At 39.2% G+C, this 21,210-nt stretch overlaps 1 long non-coding RNA gene across 1 annotated transcript in view; it reads right to left on the bottom strand.

The window, feature by feature from the left end:
• LOC148216535 (uncharacterized) overlaps positions 1 to 194 on the bottom strand; it is a 119,982-nt gene extending 119,788 nt beyond the window's left edge. The window contains exon 1 of the long non-coding RNA XR_015795188.1: positions 117 to 194. This is a non-coding gene — a long non-coding RNA (uncharacterized LOC148216535). The remainder of the gene's footprint in view (positions 1 to 116) is intronic.
• Between the last annotated feature and the right edge of the window lie 21,016 nt (positions 195 to 21,210).

Here is a 21,210-nt window from a genome sequence, read left to right as displayed (position 1 = left end):
AACCCATGCATTTTCTATGTAGACTGAATAGATCACTGCCCTAATATCAATTCAAGTTAGCCATTCTTACATCTCACTGCAATCTACAAGACAGATTAGTTGTGGATCTTAAGTACCTTACATCCTGTAGCAACAGCACCTGCAGGGGAATAGGGTAGAGGAGGATAAAAAAAAGGCAAGGTGTTAGCTTCAGCAGCATAATCAAACTCCTGCCCCTTTTGTATGTGCCTCAATGTTGCATGCACATACAAAGGGGTGGGACTTCAATCACATGCTGCAATGGCCATCCTAATTTTGTTGACACCCCTTCCCAGGTGTCACCCCTGTGGATGCCAGTTGGGCTGAGTGTCAAACTTCAGTTGGACACTCATGAATTCCACCAGCACAATAGTTCAGCTCCTTCACCCTAGACACTTATCATTTAGCACTCAGTTTGAATCACTTAGCATTCAGACTCCATTGTGATAACTTTTGAAGGGGCAAGTGGAGAAGCCATTCTGAAACAATATAATTCACGATCTCAACTGAAAGGGATGATTTGAGAACTCTAATAGTATATGACCTGACCATACAGTAGTGGTTCTAAGAAGAACTATAATAAATTTTCCATCAGATCTGGACTATACTACTAATGTGCTGTTTAATATCTAAGATAGGTAAGAAAATCTCCCAAGTTGCCTGTAAATCTAGGTCTTATGTTTCTCTGTTGTAAAATTCTGCATTGGAATCCTGTTTAATGTTATTCAACTCAAGCTTTTCTAACTTAGAAAATTCATTTCAGCTATTCACACATAAATATGTAAAAATAATAATAAATAATGATAAAAGGGTACTTGTGTAGAACTGTGTTGTAACATATGGGGGGGGGAGAGAAAGCCGCCCATCATAAATACAAACACCATCCATTTAGAAAATATCTCTTTGTACCAATGGTTGATATGTGAACATGTCAATCATGGGGGGTGGGGAATGGTTCCCATAGAACTGACATTTTTTAAGGAAAAAAAAACCTTGTCTGTAGTTTTTCATACCGGCCAACCTCCAGAGTTATGTTTTGCTTTTGTATAACTATGGTGCTTTGGAGACATAATTTGCATTTGATTAATATGGCTTTTAATATTCCATTGTTCCCAGCTTTTTAAGTTTTCTTGAATGCATACTGAAGATACACTTTTTTTCTCCTTGTTTTTAAAAAAAGCGTACAATACCCTTTTGATGCTGAGCGAAACTCCAGCAACCACCAACCATAATAAGTTTGGAAATGCAAATTCAAGACCAACTTCCCATGGGTAATGATCTGCCACCCGGTACTCCCAAGTCCAGTAACTTTCCTTGCAACCAATATTGATTCAAAAGAAAGCTCATTTATTGAGAACAAGTGTACAGTTCCAAAGCATTGCTAAGACTAAGCCTCTGTGCGCCAAAAGTTGTTTTTTCTACTTTTTCCCTCCTCACCCGCCTTGCCTCCTTAGTCTCCTGATTCTCCCACTGGTACGGCCTTGAGCATTCCAGCGCCTGTGATAAGGAGCCATCTGCCTCTAACGGTGCTTCATCCATTTTCCCACCATTCCCCCCCATCTTGTACAATGGCAGAACCGCAGCATGTAAAAAGCAACTACCAATTAGCCAACAGTAAAATCTACTATAAAATCTTGCGAGGATTCTGACACCATGTCATTTCTAAACTGAAAATAGATTAATCGCACTGTAATGTTGACTCTCCTATTTTCACACCTAATCAGAGCATAATTATTATACAAAATGTAGGGGACCTTCCCAGATTTGAGGTTTTTTTATTTATTTAACAAGAAAGATTAGATCAAAAGTAAAGTTACTGAAATCAAAGCTATAAGATAGTGGTGATTAACATAAAATCTACTGAATTCAGTGAATTTGTTCAAAGTATGACTACATCTAGATCTCACCCAACATTTGCAATACAGGTTTTATCAGGCTGAACCATAATGCTATTGGTATGATTTTGGTTTAGTGTAAACTGAGCAATTCTGGAACCTTTCGAACAAGTCTTCCAAAATCTGATGATAAAGTTTCCTGCCATTTTGAGATAAGAACTAGGTGAAAATTGTTATATCAACCCTATGTTAGGTTTACCATAATTTGAAAAACAAAGAAATCCACCAAAAGGAAAAAAGAAAAAGAAATCCCAGCCCTGTCCTGCCCCCCAGCCATGCAGGCTCAGCCCTATAAACACACCTGAGATTGATCCTGGATATTTTGACTATTTTCAGGTCTACTCAGATATTAGGACACTCTAAGCATTGACCTATTTGTTTGTTTGTTTGTCAGTCTTGTGCTTGCAGAACGCAACCAGCCAATTAGCCCTTGCTCTTTCTGGCCACTAGCTGAGTACAGAGAACTATCAGCCAATCCAGTCATGCTTCCTAGTAAGTAACTGAATGCTTTGCCTACCCCATATCCACAGTAAAACACACTTCCCTTCCCCTTCTTTAAAGAAATAAGAGAATAACTTGCTAGTGTTGGTGCTCACCATTACAACAAATTTCAGAGTTGTCTTCCAACCCCAAATACTATTGTTCTGGCAATTCTGCATTTTGGCTTCTTTACTTAATCTTGCCAGTTTGCCACTGCAACAGGATCCAGGAGTTGAGATGCAAAGTTAGCCAAGAACTGCATCTAATGAAAAGATGGGCTGCCTCTTCAAGCAGAAGGTAGCAAGATGTTGCCATATCTGAAATAGCATTCGTCCCTTGAAATAGCATTTTCCTACCATAGTTATAGTGCTACTGTCATTTCTTAGATTTACAAGCTCCTCATTACAACATCATGCGATGAGTAAGGCAGAGGCCCATCTCATCCCACCACCAGGAATTCATCTCTCTCTGGAAGACTCAACCATCCATACCCCCTAACTATGATTTTCCCTCATTGCTTATCTTGTAACATTTTGTATAGAACTACCAGATCTGGGATGCACAATTCCAGATAACCACTAGATAGCAGCAAATAGTTAAGAGTTTGCTGCCTCCCTACAGCCACCTAGATTTTTGTAGGTCCAGGTGAAAAGAACCGAAACAGCAAAAGGTAAATGTAAGCTGCCTCTGCAAGTAGGCTAGGGACGCAACAAAGGCAGCATCGTGAGAATATGTCTTTTAAGAACGGTTGGAGAGGCAGCTTAGTGCTGCAGCTAGAGAGGAGTGAGGATGAGCCCAAAGAGGCATTATCAGATCAAAGCATCAGATTTCAGAAACCCCATTCTGGCTTTCTGATCTCAATTGCTCTGAAAAATACTTGGTCCATGAAATTTTATGCCATAATAACTTCTTAAGTCCTTAAGATGCTGCAGACTCTGTCTCTATTCTAGAGGCTGGAGTTCTTCTAGGGAGCCAGAAAAATCATTAGAAGGCTGGACTTCAATTTCATGCATTGACTATAATTGACTATCCAAATCTCTGGCTGGAGTACACTAGACTTGCCTCAATTACCTCTTTGCCTTTACATGCAAAAGATCAAACCTATATTTTAAAAAGAAAGAAATTCTAAACCTTTACTAAGTTACCATTGATTTGTGAAATCCATCATAAGGTTCCTGAAATAGCTCATTATTTTTCAACAATGTTAAAAGTCTTATCGCAGTTGCCATTATTACTGAAAGATAATTAACCCAATTTCATGTTTTAATTAGGGAGCATGTACTCACCCTGCTCCATCACCTATATTATACTAATTACAATTAGTATAACTGTAATTGTCTGTCAGAAAGGAGAGATTTCTATTTCTTCCCAATTGGTTCCAATAATTAGGACTCCATATTTAAAAATGGCAAACATCACTGATATAAGCTCATTGTAGTAATGCAAAAAAGCTTCTATTTATTTAAATCTGATCCAGAACATATCACAAAAAAAGTGTAGGTATGTAGACAAATGCCAAATATTAAGTCATCTCCTGAGTTATACTCAACTCAGTACTATTTGCTCCCTCCTCAGCACTGGTAGTTCCTCAAGGCTTCAGAAAGGAATCCTTCTCTCCAGACTTGTTTAGAGGAAGCAGAACTGGAGATGAACCTGGGGTTTTTTGCATGCCAAGCAGGCACTGTACCACTGCACAATTTAGTCCTTCCATGTGCATGTATTAAGTCAATTAATCGCTAAGTCACTTCATCACTACATCAGCCACCCTGTTGAGTGAGGCTTCCAATCCACTGTAGTGTACTGACTGGACTGGTTTCTGCCTCTTAAAGCCTTTTTTTTAAAGACTGATGGCTTCCAGGTATGTGTGGTTTATCAACAGTGATTTCTGCTGCAAGAAGAAAGTGATAGCAAATGTATATAAACAGGGTTTGTTCCCCATCACACACTCACACTGATGATGTTACCTAGTCAGGTAATGAAATGTCTGCATGCAAACAACCAAGCTCAGAGAGCATCAAGGACTCCAAAGAATAGCAAGTCCACATTAATGTGGAAGCAGCTCTGAAGTGAGATGTCGTGCCACCAAGATCCTCATTGTTATGAGAAACAAGCTTGCTGCATGATGTTTTGCTTTCTTTTAATGAAAGACAAGGGTTTTGGAGAAACAGATAGGCGCTGGCAGTGTGTAAAGAAGGAAGGCTGTTATATAGTCTTAGTTTAAAAAAAGGTTTTCCCATCTCCTCCTAAGGACCGTAATGGGTGGGTGGGGGAGACTGCCATAACATCAAGGGGATTTTTTTCTTATGCTAGTTGCCATGCAGGAGAAATATTTTACTGAAATCATGGCGATGAGAGAACCCTCAAATCATGCTGCAGTGACAGCAATACCCTTGACTGTCATTTAGTTTCTTAAAAGCCATGATCATGTAGCATCACATAGAGTTCAGCCCTTCAGGGAAACCCATGCTATTATGTTATTGTAGTAGGACCTACAGAAATGGTACATCTCTTAAGCTTCATGTTCAACAACTGTTCATGATATCTCCATCCACCACATGTACCCATTGGTAGCCCAGTCTCTAGGATTGCTCTGAACTGGGCAGTCACTGAAAGCCAATATTTCACTTCCCTCCTCTCCTTTCCCCAAGATGGTGTTTTACAGTGAAATCCAAAGGCTTGGGAGGACTAATTTTGTCTTGTTTGCCTTGTAGCACCTAAAAGTTCAGAGAGATAGTTTTGTTGACACTCAGAATCAGGACAGAGTTGGAAAATGAAAAACATTTCCAAATTTCCACATAATGATCAATCCATTGTATATCCCTACTTGCAACTAATTCACAATTTCTTTCATTAGTACTTCCTTGTCATTATAAGCCATAGAGTAATCTACAACCAGTACCAAGGGCTTTGTTTTACTTTTCTCGAGGAGAGTTATCCATGCTGATTTGTCCATTTAACCACTAATATCTCATCAGCCCAGCCATAGGGGGAAAAAAATCCCTCTTATCAAAGTAAATTACATTTTAGTTGAAAAGTGACAAAAGGAGAATCAATATAATTTCATTCAAAATAGCTATAAATTCTTTTTAAAGGCTCAGTGCTAATCCTACAAGGCAAAATCACCTAGCTGTTTCTATATTCCCTTTCTGAAATGCGATGGGAGCCTTGCAGATGCGTCACAGCTACACCAAAGCTGCTGGAATATCAATCAGTGTAATGTAAGCAAGACCAAAAATGATCAAGAGAAGGATACAGAATGGTGGGGGAAACTGTGATTAGAGTACTGTCAAGAAAAATGTTTATTATCTGCAGCCTTTGTTTGAGAAACGAATGCCCCCTTTCTTCTAAAAATCAGTGAAGAACATTAAAGGTTTGCTTTAAAGGTTTATACTATAATTAATAGAGGGCATGGATCTTCTGTTTGTTTTCTAGCAAATGAGAAGGCTTCACATTCATCTGGAGTATTTTTACTAGTTTTCTGAAGAAAGAGATGAAGCAGGAAAGGTTGATATATGAGAAAATGGAGAAGGAAGGAAATTGACTTTGTTCTGTTCTCCTAGGAATGATCCTACAGTCCTTATAAAAAAAAGTAAATGAACACACACAAGCCACATTGACATGATAATGTAAACAGTTTCACATTAGGTAGACTGCAGGAACAAGTACTCTAACCCTTTGTTGTTATGTCGCAGTCATCTAGATGGACACTTGGGATAAACAAACACCCCTTTCTACCTAAATTCCATTAAATCAAAGGTTTACTGCAAAGTTATTATACAAGGAGGTCCCATCATCAAGGAGGCTTAGCCACTCCCACTGGCAAAAGCAGCCAGATGGAACACCCTATTCACAGTAAGTCTTAATTCTTCACAATCATGGCTTACTATGATATGTAATTGGGGCCAATACTTGAATAAGGTTCTGCAACATAACATATTCCTTTCACTCATTAAAATATTTGTGTTTTATACAATATTATGCTCCTAATGTTTTTCAAGATGCTGATACACTCTACTTTGCAAACTTAGCATTCCAAATTTTTGGGAAAATATCTTGTTACATTTCTAATATTTTTATATTTTAAAAACTCAATGTAAATAATATATATTCTGATTTCATGGGATGATTTCTTGGACTAACAGCAAGAGCAAAAGGAGGCATCTTTCTGAATACTATACATTCTAGGGCTTTTTCATATAATCTTTTTCACTTCTGACAGCCACAGACTTTATTCCAATTTTAGCCATGTTGCCATGGGCTAATTCATGCTTTTCAGGTCAAAAAGATAAGCATTATCACCAGCTAATATCTGCAAACCCAATAATTTTTAAAGGCATAGGGGCAAAAATCAGTTTTAAAAGTTAGCAAACCTAATCACAACTGCCATCTGCTGACTTATAGCCAAAGTTGCTATCCACTAGAATGAACTCATGAATCAACCCAGATTATATAGCTGTACGCTCTGCTCTCTTTATCTGAATTATACCAAAATGCAGTTCCACTGGAAGTCCCCTTAAATAGAATGTAGGTTAAGCAGGAAGTAGTACATGGGATAGGGTGAAATAATACGCTTCTATCAAGGACAATGTTGCTTTATAAGAAATCTGCTGGAGTTACAGCCAAAATTGGGCAGGGATTCCATGTTCTTTTGCTTTCCCTACCACTCCCAGTACTGATCTCTTTTTTTCCTTCTCCTTCCTATGAATTGGGCACACTCTTTTCCCACTCTGCTATCCTTTCCTTCTAAAACCTGGTCCCCAAGATGGCACCCACAGGTTCCAAAGTGTCTGCTGCTCTCAGTCCCTACAATCCCTGAACCCCACTTAATTTTATTTTTAGAATAAATAGATAATAAGAACTAGCTTCTTACAAAGCAGTGTAACTACCTCAAGCAGTATCATTATTGCCAAGACTGTTTCAGGCCTTGTATACACTGCAGAGGCATTCCTAGGAAATGAAAATGATAGAGGGCTGGAGTCCAATGCTCTGTTTAGAAGTGAATCCATCTGCCCAGGAAAAAAAAAACAGAAGTAAGTTGAGATGAATGGATCCTGGAAGACTGGGACGTGAAGGAGCAATCTCAGCTTGCTGTCTAAAAAGTGGGGACTTTTAAGAATGTCCATATCTTGCTTTCTCAGAAACATTAGGTACTTGTTATAGACTGCCTCCACTATTATTATTATTGTTGTTGTTGTTGTTGTTGTTAATGTCTTCATTCCAGAACAACCCCTGGTGATTTATAATAGCAATAAAACCATAAAACACAATAATTAAAACCCTACAAAAACGATCACATTAAAAGCAATGCCTCCCACCAGCACCTAGTCTTACCGACAAAAATCACATCCCACAAAGTCTTTCCTAAACAACACTGTTTTCACAGCTTTTTGGACAGAGAGCAAACTGGGTGCCAAATGAATCTCAGGAGAAAGCTATTTCAGATATTGCCTCTGGACCACCTACACAAATTGGGAGTGGACTTTGAGCATCCCTTCCCAAGATGAGCATCCATCTGTTTACTTGTTCTACTTGGTGGAAGCAATCTTGGAGACAACCTGGGAGCCAAATGATGTACAGGTTACATCCAAGTTATACTTTGAATTGAATCCAGAAGTTTATTGGAAGCCAATTCAGTACTTGCAGAACCAGCATTATATGGCATTGATGGCTTTCACCTGTCACCAATTAGAGCTTCTGAGTCATCTTCAAAGGCAGCCCCCTGTAAAATGTACCGCAGGAGTCTAGCATCAAGGTGACGATGATATAAGTTACCGTTCCCAAGGCCGCCTACTCCAGATTGGGCAGCAACTGATACACTAACAAAGGCTCTTCTGGCCATGGTCTTCTCCTGCCAATCTAGGAGTAGCCAGAAGTCCAGGAGAGCCCCCAAGTCATAGACTTGCTCATTCAGTGACCGTGCTACCCCATCTAGAGACAAAACAGGAGCTGACTGAGAACAAGATGGTTTTTGGATGAATGAACAGCACCCGCATCTTTCAAGGTTTACATTTCAACTTGTTTATCCCACCCAATTTAGGGATACAAATTGCCTAAAGTTCCTAAACTTTTAACTTCTGTTACAAGTCATGAATTCTGTAAAGAAAACCCTCCTCCCAACCATTGTAAAATGTTCCCGTTATGTTAAAGAAATGAATCAAAGCAAGCCGAAAGTAATGATAAGAAGCTTCCTGGCAATTAGGGGCTCTCAGTTTGCTTCAGCTTCTTTTTTCCCTGGATTAATTCCAAGGCAAGCAATAACATTATCATTTTCCTGCTAGATAGAAGGGGTGAGAGAGAGAGAATCTTACTAGGAGTCTCAAGGGCAAACTGGATGTTACATCAGCAGAAATCTGTTTTTAAACATGGATGTGTTGCCCATTTTCTAGCACAAGAGACAATCAATCTTAGCTGATCTTACCAAAACAAACACACACAGAGAAAAAACCTCTGCAAACCTAGGTAAGTGTAGTTAGCTAATCTGTGGATAAGAAATACCAGAACACTTCAGAGTATAGGATAGACTAGAAGATTGGGAAGTAAAAAACAAATCCCAGAAGAAGGCTGTTGCAAGCCATTTCTACCCTATTGCTGAAAACAACTCAAATATGTCAAACATCATGCGAAGATTTTAACTCAACCTTTATGCCCCCTCCCCACATTAGAGGCACATGGATTAGCATATGTTACTGCTTTCGTGCAGTTCCTCCCTCTGAACAGTGTCTCCTAAACCAGGGGTAGCCAACAATTCAAGTAAAACATTCTGGCCCTAATTCCCTTTGGGGTTGTCACTACCACCACCATCAGTCGTGGTGACAACCCCAAAGGGAATTAGGGCCAGAATGGTTTACTTTCTTTCTCCCTCTTCTTCTTAGCAGAGGGATTGAGTGTTTCATATAATATTTAATATTAAATCAACAAGAGGCATAACACAACCATTTTGCTGCATTTTCTTCCAAAGCAGTGAAAATGTATTCATTTAGCACCATGAGCTTGGTGGCTCTGGGGCCTACAATAAAAGATTCCAGAGGCATCCGGGGGGGGGGGGCAGGGAGGCACTGGGTACCAGACTGATGTAAGCAGCGTCATGTCATCACAATGCAAGCTCAATGTCAGCCCCAAGATGTAGGTCAGATGAAGAAATCAATTCCACTTTAAGGCTAAAATGATTTTCATTAAGATTGACTATAGTAACAGAATCTTGCAAGTCAGATTGTACTTTATCTCCTCCCTTTCCTATACTGCATGAATTAGGAGGGTGTCTGTCTGAGTGTCATTCTTTGGGTTTAAGCCATGTTTCCCTCTTTGCTGCTTTGGTAATGGATCTCTCCTCTCTCTGGCAGTATAATCTTCCTTACTCTCTACATCCCACCCCTTTTTTATGCATATCAATGACGCACAGACCCAAAATGGCGGAAGGTTGCAGTGCAATGCCACAAAGCTACTTTCATTTTCTGCAGATGCCAATTATTACCTCAGATATATAGGGAGCAATAGAGGAGAAAATGTCTAGATCAGGAAGGTGTTTGATGGTGTGGGCAGCAAAACCAACAGAACTTTCAGAGATAATCTTGGCTTAATGAGACTATGCTTTACTTCTGATGAAAAGAAAGAAGACAAATAAAAAAGGATTCCCACAACAGTGAATGTATACAACAATGCCACACCCATTTGTTCCTTTTGTGGCTCAGTAGGAATTCCTGTGGTTTAAATGATGGGACAGACCCAGAGCTTTGTTCAAATTCATTGATCTGCTTAAATGCCTGTAGTTTAGGGATTTACAAAGCTAGATGCCTTATACCAGGCAGTATCCTGTGTACTCTGCATCCTACTCTGGCTTCACATCTTCCTACTTCATGGCTTGTTTAATCAGAGCCATCAAGCCTGAACCCTGGACCATCTAAATCAGCCTTCCCCATTCTGGAGTCTTCTGTATGTGTTGGGGGTACAATGCCAAAAGGTTGCTCCAAATCCAAAGCATGTGCTTTACATCTGAACAAGAAATCCTTCTAAAACAATTTGGACACAGGGAACAAAATGTATGATAATCCAGACTTTCTGATCTAGGAAAATTGTCATTTATTATGTCATTTCAGATATGTAGGTTTAATGCTATTGGAAAGTATGAGCTTGAAATTTTTTAAGGTGGCAAGTGTGTTTAGCCTGGAGGTGTTTTATCCATGGTGTCCCATTCATGTATACAGCTTTTAATTTGATAGTAAGTCATATGCCTGGGTGTGTGAATGACCCCTGCCTGCTGTGAATTGCAGTGAATCCTGCAAAAGCTGTGTGTGTGTGTGTGTGTGTGTGTGTGTGTATCACTGCTCAGAGCAACATTTTTCTTTTAACCTACTCCATGCCAGGTTTCCCCCCCCCCCCCCAATCTCATCCCCCCAACTCATTCTATGTTCATCTCTGGAGAGAATGAAAAAAATACTCATGCTGGGTGGTGAATTTATCCTCCCGCACACCTCCTTCTTTTTAAGAGGTCAGAACTTTCCTCATCCCTCCTCTGAGCCCTTTCTCAGTAGATCTTTCCTTAGTTATTTCTGTGTCTTGGTCTTGAAGAAATAAAGTCCACAAGCTTGTTTTGCTTCCCTGCTCAGAGTTCTATGCTGAACTTGTAGAGTTGTAAAGACAGGTACCACCATGTAATTCAAGGATTGCTGTTTCTCATCCATTGAATCCAGACAAGTAGTTGGTGGTCGGTTGTAACTGTAAACTCTTAGTCCCATATATATACTACAGATGCATCTATGGCCCATTTCAAGGCCAATGCTTCCTTTTCAATAGTGCTATATTTCATTTCTCAGGGTAACTGTTTCTTGGTCAAATATACCACTGGATGACCTCCATCTTCAAGAGTTTGAATTACTGCTACACCAAGTCCTACATCAGATGCATCAATCTGTACAATGAAAGAGATCTCAGAGTCTGGTCCTTTTAGGATGGGACCTTGACATAAACCTTATTTTAAGTCCTTAAAGGCTCATTGACTTTTTGGTATCTATTCTATTATTTTTGATTCTCCTTTCTGGGTGTAGTCCTTCAAGGTTTGAGCAGAAGTGCAAAATGGAGAATAAACTGGTTGTAATAGCCCACAAATCCCCCAAAAGGTTTAATTTTCTTCTTTGTTTTTGAAGCCTTGGCTTCTTTCATAGTCAACATTTCTTTTTATTTAATTTCTCCTGTCCATTCCTAAGGGAAAACCTAAATATTGAATTTCTTTGTAGCCTAGATGGAGTTTTGTCTTTGGACACTTGTTGCTACTTTTCTCAAGCTGTTTAGATCTTCCCACCTTTGGTCATAACTTATGAAATCATCTAAATAAGTCTTATACCACTTTCTTCAACTAGCTAAATTTTGGTCCCTTGATTGCTGGAAAGTGGCAGAAGGTTCTCGTGAATCAAATGGCATTTTGGTGACTTGAAACAAGCCCTGTGATACTTCAAAGGATGTTTTCTCTCTTGATTACCTCTAAAGGAATTAGACAACATTCTTTTGTGAGATCTAATATTGCCATATATCTGGCTGCACTTAGTAGATCTATTAAAATCATCTATATGTGACATAGAATAGCTATCAAACAGATGTTTTATTTACCTGCCTCATATCAGCACAAAATCTTATGTCACCATTAGGTTTAGGAAACCAATACAATAGACTACCATTCATTGTATAATAGCTTGATAATTCCAAATTCTGAAATTTTATCTTTCTCCCTATTCAAGACAGCTCTCAAACAGTCCAACACTCTATAGGGTCTTTGCCAAACAGAATTACATCCTGTGTCTATCTAGTGCTTAACAAGATCAGTAATACTTGTTGGTAAATACTTCTTGAAAAGAAATTAGAAACTCATTCAAGACTTCTATTTGGAGAGGATTAAGCTGCAATTTACATTTGCTTCTTTTTTTTTTTTCTTCCCTATGATCAAGTCCCTGGTCTGGGGTTTCTTGGTTGGGTTCTGTTGAGACCACTAAGGTAGAACTGGGTTGTTGTTTATACCATTTTCATTTAATGAATTCCACTAAGTTCTTGGGACCTTCTGCTTCTTTGATCCAGCCCTCCTTAAGTACAGGTGTCCCAAGATATCTACCACATCTTACTTCAAATGAGCTGAATCCTATTGATTCCTGTGGCACCTCTCTATATGCAAACATCAGATAGGGTGACCGTGCATCCCAGTCCCTTGGGTCTTAGCTGGTACATTTTTTAAGCATGTTTTTAAAGATTTCATTTATTTGCTGTATTAAGCCAACATTGAGGGGTGATATGGGATAATGCATACCTCTCTGACTCCCAGATTTTCATAGAGATGTTTTAACAATTACAATAGGAAATGTGCCCTGATCTGTTAAAATGACCTGAGGTATTCCTATTCTACTGAACTAACTAGCTCTTCCACAGCCTTTCTTCCTGAGTTGTTCTAATAAGCACTATCACAGAGCATTGGATTAATAATTACATAGGACAAAATATATTCATGTTCTTTGCTTGTTTAGGGGAGTGGCTCCACTATATCCACTGCCACTTTTGTAAATGGCACCAGCACTAGAACAACTTACACCAGTTGTGACTTTTCTTGTGGCCTTTTTTGCCACATCAATTGGCATTCTGAGTATGGTAACAGTATAACTGTTATTCCTGGCTATGTCTGGATAATGGAATCTCTCTAGGACATGATATGATGTATTGTCCCTGCTTAGATATCCTGACCAAGGATTCTCATGAGCCAACTGGAGAATTTTCTCTCTGTACTTTTGAAGGACAACTCTTGTTCAGGTTTTTCCTTGGTTAAGGGATGAGCTCTAACCCAAATATAATACTCTGTGTGTGTGTGTGTGTGTGTGTGTGTGTGTATGATTGTGATTAGATATATATATCCTCATTCTTTCTTCAAGAAAGGGTTTTTCTCCTAGTTTTATTCTTTCTTCTCAATTGTTTTCCAACAATCTATCTTTCTGTAATGGGCCAAAAACTACTTCCCAGGGAAGAGATAGGTTCCATATTGGATGATGATGATGATGATGATGATGATGATGATGATGATTTAAATTTATATGCCATCTGACTCCCAGTGACATATCTGCCTTATGTAGGAGGTTTTTTTCCCCCTTTTCTTTTTTTTCTTGGATGCCCTGGGCTTCCTATTAAATTGGCATAGAAAGCAAGTTGATAAGTCCTTCCTCTTTTTTACCTAGCATTTCTGTCCAGTGGACTCCCGTAATGATCCAAGCCATTTCTTGCACTTTACTTTCATCCTCTGGTTCCTTGGTCAATTCCCAGTACCTGGAAAAATCAGTCACATGGAGGACATTAAAGAGTTTTGGTATCATCCCTACCAGGAGCATATCTTTGATTCTGCTGGTTTGTACTGGACCTTCATTATAGGCACTTCTGGAGTTTGCCCATCCACATTTGCATGTCTTCCTTCACCCTCCCCCCACAAGAGGATACCTTTGTCAGCATGTATGGTATATGTTGTTACCTCATATCAGTATAAAATACCTGCTTTCACTCTCATGTAGTCAAGTTCAGGCAGCTATGTTAAGAAGTGTGGCTCATGAATGTTTGTTTTCAGTTAAAGAAAATATGGGAAGAGTAGAGCAGGGGAACCTCTTGAGGCACCCAAAAGAAGTTCTCCTTTCAGGAAGTGAAATGTTTTGATGCGTAGAAACCAGGGTTTATTACAAGATACTTTTCCTGTGTACCTGGACGTTAACTGATAGAAAAACAGAAACAGAAAGAAACCTTGCCAAATGCTATCATGAAGCAGTGATTCCATTAAGAGAAATCTACAATTGGTTAATGTCAGAGGTAGCACTGGAGACTTCAGTATATTTCCAGCCCATGTAGTTTTACATATGTTCATTCATAAATTCATTCTGTCCTCTTTCCTAGTTAATCTGCATTTTTATCTGCATAAAATAGTGTTTCTGAAGTTATACTGAAGCAGTATTTTTGAAATATTTTACTTGCTTACTTGTTTCTTAATGTATTTTATTCTAAGATGAGATTTTATATATATATATATATATATATATATATATATATATATATAATGGATTTTTATTCATTTATTTGTCTGGAAATGCTTTTTTAAAATTATTGTTATTCTGGGAAATATAGATCCAATTGGTTGCATTTGAAATATGGATTGAATAGAATTTGCAAGCATCCCCAAAGGGCCCATTTCATACATACAAAATGTCACATATTTCACTACTGAGTTCATAGAAGCCCTTGTAATACTCCTCTTCCCTTGGCTGGATGCATGACAGGTATAGAGACTTCTTCTCAACTTTCATACATTCAATTGAATCTTTGCATGAAGGCTACAGAGATATAACTGTACAAAAGTAATTATTTCTCTCCGGAATGGGAACATGGCTTTTCAGGTTCACTACAGACAATGTATAACTAGGCACATACACTCTATATTGAGCTGATCACACAGAGATCAGGTATAGGGACAATGAATCTGATCTTGCTTTCCCCACTACTGAAAGAATTGTGCCAATAATTTCATTGGAACTGGACTTAGGACAAGGAGATAAGACAGTTCCATCAGGCACACATAGATAACCAGTTATGGAACTCCTATCAGAGGGAAATCAGGTGGGCTCCATCTCTGTTGTAAAGGATAAAACTCTCTTCCTCACTGTTTTCTTCACTAGGTTAGCCCGCCTACTGATCAGTACTGCTCTCTCTCTGCCAGCTGGAATAACTGCCAGGGTCAATAGGAATACTATAATAAAATACTGTTTTATTCCTGCCACATAGTTCATTGTTGCTACTTGAGCTCACTTTCCATGAATGAGACTGCCTTCTAACTGGTTCCCAGATTCCACAACGGGTGAAGCTGGTCAAATGCATCCTGGAAGTTCACACCCAATACAGGAAGGCCAGCTTCTCAGAGCTGGTACACTAGTGCAATGGAAGTCTAACAGTGGCTTTGGCTGCTTAATACTACTAGTAGTAAAACAAATATCAAGGTTGCTGGCACCTATGTACTTACTTGGAGATTATCTGCCTGTCTTCAAACCATCTCTTTCTCCTTACCACAATTACTGTTAAAACAAATCATGAGAAGATCTATCTCAAAGCACCTACGTGGGAGTATTCTGGCTTTCATGTGCTTCCAAGCTTCCTGGGCAGGGCGTCTTCCCTTTAACTGTTGCTGAAGCAAATAGGTGCCCAATCAGATCATCGCTAAGTTGTTGAGAAAAGGAGGAGGAGGATACTGTAGCCCAGGAAGCCTGTCTAGCTCAGTTAATCAAGACCTAGGTTGCCACAGAGCTGTACTTAATCCCTTTAACAAACTGTTTGCTCAGAGCCACCAGATCTGGGCTACTATTTGTGGGTAGTTGTCCTCAATGTACCATTTTGGGGAAATATGAGAATCATTGGCACATATCTGGGTTGCCTCATTCTGGTGATTGCTGGATGTGCTGTTTTGTGTAGAAGAAATCACTGTTCTATTTCCCTATCAGACATTTGCCAGTCAATGTGCATTTTTCCCCTTTCCCTTTTGCCCACTTCAAGGAATTTGCTAGTAATTCCTATGTGCACCTGAAAAGCTTTTATGAGTGAGATTTAAAGCCAGGTTCACAGAGGTGACAGCCCGGTATATTAATCTAGTATGCCACACAACCCTGTAATAACACAGACATTTCTTCATAGAACAGTTTCCTTCATATTTGCCAGATTTTCTATGAGCTTTACTCAGTGTTCCTATGAATATTTTATATCGGCTTATACCTGCAGTACTACTTACAGATATTATTTCCCCCAGGGCTCAGTGGACCATTTAGATGACATTTATTTGCACACATTTGACTTACACTAAGTCAAAAGACACATACGTAAGTCACCTAAACATTTCCTGCTCAATATACAGCATTGTCAAAGATTAGTCTTTCACAGTACATGAGCACCCTGATGAAAAGCAAACAAGCAAAGCAAAAAAGCACACATATTTAAAATGGGGTTTCTGCTCCAGATAGTAGAGATTTCATTCTGGTTGTATTTATTTTTTAAAAAATGAATGAGGCTTCATTCCATATAATATACAGAAGGAGAGGGTGTCTTATCTGTTTACTCTTATGTGCTTGTGGGTCTTCTGAAATTGTTACAATATACTACACGCAATATATATTCCACTTTTCAGGGTTAAGCCTTCACTAAGTAGACCCCTTTACATCAAAATGTGCACATTTTGACACAAAGCAAAAAAAAAAAAAAAAAGGAGCACATAAAATTACAATGATGGATTACAGTTTGGGCAGATGTAGGCAGTCCTTCTGAGGATTTGGTCCTGACCTGTAGAGGGAAGAGGGCTACAAACACAATGGTCATATAAAAGAGGCCTGGACCAAGAATGTAATGGGAGTAAACATCTTAGATAAGCCCCTCCTGAGTCCCCACAAAGATAAGGAGAACAAGAGGGAAGCACACTCAGGGTGGAAGCTCTATAATAAAAGTACTACTGACCTACATGACTTTGGTTTCTTAGTCTGGTCTACCTTGAAAGGCTGCCACAGCTGGACCCATTCAGGGCCTTAAAAGCTGGGACCTTCACTTTGATTTGAGTCTGGAAATAAATAAGCTGCTAATGCAACTGGTCACGTGACCTCGTAGGTACTATTCATCTCTCCTTTCAGGTGATCACCAGAGCCAGATACAAATACTTGTCAAAATAATTGTTTTAGAGCAAAACAAAATGAGGAAAAATGAGCATTTCCAATGCCCAAGAAGCAACGCAGGATGTTCAACAACATCCCCAAACTTCCATTTTTGTTTGGTTCCAGCTTTGGAACTTCTTCTTTCAAATTCTTAATCTTCTAAAGATGCCATTAGGAGTCACGCAGCCAATAAAATCCAACCCTGTGATGAGGTCATGAAAGATAATCAAAGATATTTAGAGTGAGAAAATGCAGTGCCAATAAAACTTGCAAAAACCATTGTTATTATTTGCCTTGAACCGTTGCCTTCCCTATAGCAGAGAAATGTGGAACAATCAATAAGGAGATAAAATAACATTTGTGGTCTTACTCTGCAGATGGACAAGGGCAACAGTTGATCTTTCTTCTGCAAATTGGACCAGGTCTTAAATAGAGCTGCCAGATCCAGATGATCTCTAGTTAATAGCAAAGCGATGCATAAATCTAACTCTTCGCTGTCATCTAGCAAGCATCCGGATATTACCTCAGAACTGATAACCCCAATCTGAAATCAGTCCAATAATTCATGTTAATATTGTTATATTTTGCATTAGCATTCACCTCATACTCAAGAGCAGATGATTTAAATGGGCCAACTGCAAAGATGCACTATGTAATGTTATATTCTTGACTTAACACCAGCCTCCCACCAGCCCCTGAGACTAATGTGTATTGCTTTAAAATTTGATAAATTACCAGTCCTGTCATCAGCATTAGGCTGTGCAACAAGCCAGTTGAAAAACAAACAAACAAAACATGTTGCATCATTCACTGATAGCTTCACTGTAGGAACTAGGAAACACAGTGTACAACTAGCACTCCCTGTGTAGAGACGAAGGAAGATAACCTGGACAATGATATGCAAGTTCTGTTGCCAAGGTGACAAGGGGTATAACATTTGCTAAATCCACAACATCCAGACACCTCCCTAATTCACTGAATTATAAGGAGGAGGAGGGGGTACAATACAATCAGACTTGCAAGATTCCGTTATTATAGCCAGTGTCAATAAAAATAGTTTTAGCCTTCCTGTGGAGTTGATTTCATGGTCTGGTCTACCTAGTGGGGCGGACACCTTGCAACCAAGTGGGACTAATGCTAAGAACAATAAGAACAACCAGCCCTGTTGTGTTTGGAAGCTTTCCCTCCTCGCTTTGATGAGTAAAGCCCTAGATAGCAGCTCTAAATTTCTGCCTTCAGGATATTACTGATTGTGTCTTTATTTTAATCCAAGGTTACCCAGGAAAAATTGATTGCCTGGCTTCACAGCAGACACCTAAGTGTGTGGCAGGCTTTTTGCCAACCTTAGTATCCAAATATGATGCCTATTGCAACTAAAAGAGGAGAAGGAGGTCAGTGTTCTGCTGCAGACGGAACTAGAGCAGCGGAGCTGTGAGAGTTGGTTTCATTTAAGTAACAGGTAGGCCTTGAAAATAAAACCATTTTGCTTGTGTAATTAGTTCTGGTAAAAAGGTGAGATTAATTTTAATCTGCCTTGCATTCCTTGTCAATACAATTATGGACCTCAAATTGAAACCAGCAGAAATTGTGGAAAGTATAGCTTGGCAATGAATGGCCAGGCTGGGCTGTTCTCCTCTGATGGTGGACAAGAAAGTAGGAAGATCCAAGTGGAAGGCAAAGGATAAGTACCTAGCCTCCAGTTCAGAGATTAGCAACTTCCTTGTGCCCTCAGGACCCAGCTGTTAGGTACAACTATCACAATTTGAGAGCAAATACCAAAAACCAATGCTGTCATTTTCTACCAATTTCTGGCAAGGAGACTTAACATACTTATTAACATTTAAAACAAAACCTCTCTAAAAAATGTGAAGGAAAAGGAACCCAAATTCAGTCTAGTCCCATCCCCTCTGATCATTTCATTGCATCCTTGTTTTGTCCTTGTGGCCCTTGGCAGCTGAAAAAGGAAATGAAAATGAAATGTGCAATACCCTAACTACCTCTGCTCTAATTCAAAGTCTCATCTAATCACATTTTGTAAAGAATGAGTTATGAGTTTGTTGAAGACTGATGTGGACAAGATGCTTGGAGAATTCTGTGAACTTCTGTTTATTCAGTTCTTGCTCCTTAGCGTTCACTTCCTCTAGCAGGAGGGATTTGACTGAGTGATCCAGGAGGTAATTAATGCCACTTTGAAAAAATAATTCCAGCTGCTAGAAGGAAGTAGTAAATTCATGAACACTGCCTGACCCCCTCCTTTTGTTGTTGTTGTTTTAGTTTTCTTAGCCCCTAAATAATTTTGGATTTGCTAGGGATAGAGCATTATCCTTTACTGGGCAAAGTAATTGTCTTCCCAAGGAAACTGTGTTATAACCCAGGAGGGGGACAGTTGAAATCTTCCCTGGAAGACTTCTTTTCCTAAGGATACTTAGTAAAAGATAGTTATGATAAGCTACCACCAGACAGACTGAATCTCCTGAAAACTCCTAGTCTATTTAGATGGGGAGCTCTTAGCTCTCCTACCCAGGATTTCTCCCTTTAGCCCAACTCCAGAAAAACAGAAAACAGTGCTTTGGATTTTCCTGCCAAAGTCCAGAAATACAGAACTTAACAAACTTAGTGCCAATCCTGAAACACATAGGCTATGTAACCATGCAGTCTTGCACATGGGGAAGGTTTTAGTGAGAAATTCCCCTGTAAAATCAATGAAGCTAAATCAGTAAAAATGTGTTTACCGGAAAAAAGAAAATACATGGATAATAAGAGAAGGCAACAACCACATACACATAAAATCAGTATAGTCAGCCTAGCAATCTAGTTACTTACTATCTTCTTGAAAGGACTTGGGTTTCAGCACATGTTCACTGCAGAAAGAATGACTGGCAAGAGATCACTTGGGCCTCCTTTTTATGTCTATAGATTTGGCTTCATTGACTTTATAAGGTAATAGCTCATTAAAACCTTCCCCAAGTGCAAGAGTGCATGGTTACATACAGTAGCTATCCCTTAGGTAACACTCAGCCTAAGGGATGAGTTATGTCAGATTTTTGGTGCCATTAACCAAGGGAACTTTTTAGATCAGCCTCATGAACTGGAAATCAGTAAAACGTTCCACTCTTTCTCTTTTTGATGTTCTACTCCTGCTTGCATACTCGCTTCTTAAGGGACTTATAGGAAATCCACATTTGGAATTTGCACCGTTAGTCTCCATGACTTTCCATTTTGTCCCTCCTAATCCCCACCCCGGCCACAGAACCTTTGTCTTGTCTAAATTAAACTTCACTCTTTTCTCCTGGTGCTGTCACTGAATTTAGTACTCAGAGAAATCATCTGGGGATTTGAAGTATTATTAGTATGGCCAATGAAACCCAGGTCTGTTTCTTTTTGGTCATCTGAGTCAGATGAGTTTCTAGAAGTACTGAATCAATTCCTGGATTCAGCAACATGTTGGATAAGGGCCAACTTGCTTGAACTCAGTTTTACAAGAGAGACATCCAATGTCTAGATAGTTACATAGCTTAGGGATGATATTTAAGTTTCCTTGAAAGACAACACTTTTTTACCACCTCCAGCCAAGGTGCCAGCTTCACCACCTCTGGAGATAATTCAGGGGAGGGGGGTCCGAGTATACTGTGGACTTGAATTAAGTTGCATAAGAAGTTGCATGTACTTCTCACAGCATATGTGAATATTGGGAATGCAGCCTACAATTATCATTGAATAGCCACTTCTACCACCTCTTTCTGTTACTTCAAAGATGATGGAAGAAGTTGTCTAGTTTCTGTTATATAATTATTGGACTCCTAATTCTATTATTGATAGTAATATGCCTCTGGGCCTTCCCCCATCCATAGCTGTAGCTCTAATTGAGTTTAGTAAGGAAGTGAATTATGGAGTTGTCAGGAAGAAAGCTGACATCCCAATTTTTCAGATTCTCAAACAACCAGCCATGCAAGCAACTCTGTAGCTGGCACAACATATAAGGGAATCTTGCTATGTGTCAGATTCATTGATTCAACATCTATGCTTCTCTAAAATATATATCATTCTCTCTCATCTATATTCAACTATATGTTATGTTTTGCAGAGACTGAGCAAAAGCACCATTCCTGCTTTTTTTCTGCTGAACCAGCATG

Source organism: Python bivittatus, unplaced genomic scaffold (assembly GCF_059951505.1).
Source record: "Python bivittatus isolate LINGU-HERP-01145 unplaced genomic scaffold, Pbiv_v1 ctg000200_np1212, whole genome shotgun sequence".
NCBI classification, from domain to species: Eukaryota; Metazoa; Chordata; class Lepidosauria; order Squamata; family Pythonidae; genus Python; species Python bivittatus.
Note: the sequence above shows the minus strand (reverse complement) of the source record. Positions and strands in the feature narration are given on the sequence as shown.